The sequence below is a fragment of the Poecile atricapillus genome, chromosome 19 (genome assembly GCF_030490865.1).
Source record: "Poecile atricapillus isolate bPoeAtr1 chromosome 19, bPoeAtr1.hap1, whole genome shotgun sequence".
NCBI classification, from domain to species: domain Eukaryota; kingdom Metazoa; phylum Chordata; class Aves; order Passeriformes; family Paridae; genus Poecile; species Poecile atricapillus.
Window position 1 is genome coordinate 1,613,493 of NC_081267.1, and position 4,961 is coordinate 1,618,453.

A 4,961-nucleotide genomic window follows, 5' to 3' on the forward strand; every position below is an offset into this window, starting at 1 on the left:
TTCCCCCATTTCCATCTCCCCACTTAGGAATGCTGAAAGATTTTGGGGTCCCAGGGTCCCTGCTCCCCTTATTCCCTTCTTGGGGTTGCAGGGGGTCCACTGAGAGCCCCCTGCCCCTCTCCAGGCAATTGAGGCTCCCGCAAATTGTGGCGCTCCCCCTCTCTGGGCTCCCAATTTTGGTGTCCTGGGGGACACAGGACTCTGCTCCTCCAGGGTGCCTCTGCCAGGAGCTGCCACTGGGAACCTCAAATGTCCCCCAAAGGGCATTTTCCACTCAGCTTTGGAAGTTCTTCATTCTCCAATCATCACGCTCAAAAACCCAACCCAGGGACCCCCCCAGGATATCTGGGCCAAGATCCCCCTCCCTGGTCACCTGTGGGATCAGGGGTGATGATCCCACGGATGGGGGGCTGTAAATTCAGGCAGTGAATCCCAGCTCCACTGGGATATACTGGGCGTGAGATCATACTGGGATAACAAGCACCTGACTGGGATTACTGGGAGTGTCTGGGAATGGCTATGGACATGCTGCGGGCAACTGGGATATACTGGGAGTGTCTGTGACCATACCGGGGATGACTGGGAACACACTGGGAACAATGGGAACTGTGCTGGGGACAACTGGGAACAACTGGGAGTGACTGGGTCTGCACTGGGGGCAACTGGGCATGACTGGGACTGTGCTGGGAGCAGCTGGGATAATCTGTGGAGGGACTGGGACTGTACTGGGGGCAACTGGGTGCAACTGGGATCACACTGAGAGGAACAGGGAGTGACTGGAACCACGCTGAGGTCAACTGGCATCCTACTGGGAGCAACTGGGAGCAGCTGGGCCATGTATGGAAGGACTGGGACCATACTGGCAGCAACTGGGACTGCACTCAGGGTGACTGGGAGTGGCTGGGAGCAACTGGGATCACGCTGGAAGCACCTGAGGAGTGAGTAGGAAGAACTGGGATAGACTGGGAGAGACTGATACCACAGTCCCACAGGTAAATGGGAGCAACTGGAAACACACAAGATAATCCTGGGAGCAGCTGTGCCCATGCTGGGGACATACAAGGATCCTAGTGGAATTAGCTGGGAGGGAATAGAAAGGTGCTGGCTGTGACTGGAACCATACTGGAGGTGACTGGGAGCAACTGGGCCCATCCTGGGAGTGACAGGGAGTCACTCTGGCCATGACTGGAATCATGCTGGGAGGATCTGGGAGTGACTGGAACCATACTGGGGGTGACTGGGTGCAACAGCTCATTCATGGGAATGACTGCAATTGCAGTGAGAGTGACTGGGATCATCTGGGAAGTATTTTTCTGTAGATCTTCTGTCTTTCTGGTCTCCTTTTATTCTCCTTCTTCTCTTACGTACCTGGAACATTTTTGGATATATTAATGTTTCCCAAAATCTTAAGGGTTAACACTTTTGGGTTAAAGGAGCTAAGCTTGCAAAGTTAATGCTATGGTAAGAGCTTTATGTTCAATTGGATGTTGTATTAAACCCTTTGCCATAGTTCCTTGATTGTCTATATTTTGCCAGTTAAATTTTGTGTCATTTTGACCTCTTAGCTCAGTTGGTCAGAGCATGGTGCCAGTATCAGCAAGGCTGTGGGTTCAATCCTTGTGTGGGCCATTCACTTAAGAGTTGGACTTGATGGTCCTTGTGGGTCCCTTCCTACCAAGAATATTCTTTGCATCTGTCCATGTTGAGAAGATCTGGTGGGTGTTTCTCCTGTGCACCAAATTCAAGCACAGGAACCTTTGGTTACCACCAGCATTGAAGTGTTCTGGGGTGTTACAGCCCTGCAGGCTCACAGTGACCTCTTGTTTCCATGAGGCCCCAGAGTGTCCCACTGTCCCCTTGGTTCCATGGGCCCAAGAGTGCCACAATGATCCCCGTGGTTCCACAACTTACCACAGTGTCACACTGGCCTCTTGGTTCCATAAGGATCTGGAGTGTCACACAGGTTTATGGCATTTGTCCTTGCTGCCCCTCACATCCCACTGCCCCACAAAGAGCCCCGAGCCACCTGTGAGGGACAGGCCCTGCTGTGCCAGGCCTGGGCTCAGGGCTTGGCCTTTCTGCTTCCTCCAACCCAGCCAGGGCTGGCTCAGCATTGCAGTTCCCTGCTCAGAGCCTTTGGCTCCCGGCAATCCTGGCCTCCAGGATCTGCTCTCACCAGTCCCTGGGGAGCCTTTGGCAGTCCCTGCCCTCAGTGGGGCTGATTGAAGCTCCAAGGGACTTGGACTTTTGCTTCTGACTCCTTGAGTAGCTTCTTCAGCCTGAAGGAGGGACAAAGGAGGATCAGGGAAAGAAAGAAACAACCACCAGGTCGAGCACCCCCTGAAATCACAGCCTCCCACCCATGGGATCATCACCCCCAATCCCACAAGTGACCGGACAGAAGGAGCTCAGCCCAGATATCCCGGGGGATCCCTGGGTTGGGTTTTCTGGGAGGGATGTCTGAAAAATGAAGAACTCCAAAGCTGAGTGGAAAATGCCCCTTGGGGGATACTGTGGGGTCCCAGCATCCCTTAGTGGGGAGATGGAAATGGGGGAAAATTTTTGGATTCCTGGCACTCCCAGCAGCCAGAAGAGGTCAGGGACTGAATACACAGGGGACCCCCAGTACAAGCAGGACCCCCAGCAGCTGGGACAGGGAGGAACCCCTGAACACCAAAAGGGAGAGACCAGACATGGGGAAGTCCTGGGAGGCATTTTCAGGGCTGAATCTTGGTGTTTGGGAGGTTTTTATGGACCCCATGTCTTGGGCTGAAATGCAAGATGTAACCAAAAGTAAGTATTCTTCACCATCTGTTAAAACCTGGTAAAGCAGTTTTCTTTATCTCTTTCATGACCCATCCCTCATAACTGGGGGATGTCTTCTGTTAATGGGCCAGCTGTTAAAACCGGGTGGGGCAGTGTTCTTTATCTCTTCCATCACCCATCCTCCCTCCAGGGGGATATCTTCTCTTAATGGGCCATTGAGTCTCACCGCATGACTGATAAAATGACATCATCCCATTGTGAGATGCTCCACCCAGGGGGAGGAGCCAAGCATTCCTGACTGGATATAATCTGAGAATCAGAACACCACAGGCAGTCTTTCTCCACTGGATTCCCAGAGGAGAGACCAGACCCATCTACAGCACCGTAACTTCAGAGGTAAGCTACAATCTTCTACGGGATCATTGCTTAAACAGAACCACATCTGTGACTCCAGGAAAACTGCAGCCACCATTTTAATCGGAGTGTTTCGTTGTATTTTGACTCTGTCAGTGGGTGGTTTCTGTGTGGAATTTTTTTTTTGTTTGTTTTGTTTTGTTTTTTTGTTTTGTTTTTTGTCCTGCTGTATTTTCATTTTCCTTTCTTTAATAAAGAACTATTATTTCTATTCCTATATCTTTATTTGAGAGCACTTTGATATAAGATTATAAAAATTCGGAGGGGGTGGGTTGTTTACATTTTTATCAATTTCAATGGAGATTTCTGCCTTCCTTAGGAAACACCTTTCCTTTCAAACCAAGATACCTCAGATGCTTAGACGACTTCTAGAGAGTTAATTGAAAAGAGGGACCATCAAACTCATTGTGCTCATTCCTTGTTTTCTCCCAAACCAGGATTTCCCAATCCCAAACCTTGGCCAGATGGAGAAGGAGGCTGTGAGGAAGAGGAAGATGCCCCAGGATGCCCAGGCAGGTGAGGAGGAAGTCAGTGCCCCTTTCCCCCTCTCTCCTGCTCCATCTCCCAGCCCAGCATGGCCCCCGGCTGCAGGACAACCCCGCTGCCGACGCCGTCCTGCCGGGGACGCACTGGGGGGATCTCCTTTCCCTTCCCTCTGGCACGGAGGCAAATCCCATCCTCTCCTTGTCCTTCCTCCCCCAGACAAGGAGCTGAGGATGGAAACCAGGGAGGACAAATCCCTGCAGCAGAACCTCGTGGAAGAGGCCGTTTTGAGCAGCTCCACAGTGCAGGAATCCAAGGGGGAGGAAAATCCCCGGAGATCCCGCAGGAGGAGAGGCTCCAAACCCATCCCAGGGTGCTCTGAGGAGGAAAGACCCACCCTGTGCCGGGAAAGTGGCCAGAGATCCAGCCAGGGGTCTGAGCTGGTGGTTCATGAGCAGCTTCAGGATGGGGAGAAGCCCTACAAGTGCTTGGAGTGTGGGAAGAGCTTCAGCCAGAGGAAAACCCTGGTCCGCCACCAGATGATCCACACTGGGGAATGGCCCTACGAGTGTGGGGAATGTGGGAAGGGCTTCAGCTTCAACTCCCAGCTCATCATCCACCAGCGCATCCACACTGGGGAGAGGCCCTACGAGTGTCCCGAGTGTGGGAAGAGGTTTCAGACCAGCTCCACTCTCCTTGTGCACCAGCGGATTCACACGGATGAGAGGCCCTTCCGCTGCCCTGACTGTGGGGAGGGCTTCCAGCACAACTCCACCCTCGTCAGGCACCGGCGCATCCACACTGGGGAGAGGCCCTACGAGTGTCCCCAGTGTGGGAGGAGCTTCACCCAGAGCTCTAACTTGACCAGACACCAACGGAGGCACCAGTAAGGGAAGCCCTGTAAATGACCCAAAGTGAACGAAGAGCTTTCTACACAGCTCCAGCTTCATCCCCCCTTGGAGAATCCACATTGGGAAGAGACCTGGTGATCCATGTTCCCTGTGATCCATGCTGGGAAGACACCTCTACCTTTTCCTGCCCGTGGCAATGACATGATGTGGGATCAAAGAACATGAGAGTCTGACCATGGCCCTGTCATTATATTCAGTCCCATCTCAGGTCATTGCCAGGGGCAGGAAAAGGACTCCCTCTGTCTCACCAGAGGAGAAGAGTGTCCTTTACAGGTAGGAGGAAATACGTGGCCAGGAAGAGGCAGTCGGTGGCATTTTAGTTTTCTCTGTGAATAGTTTGTCTTATCCCTTCTGTTATCCAAATTGTTTCTGTTCCTGTTTGTTCCT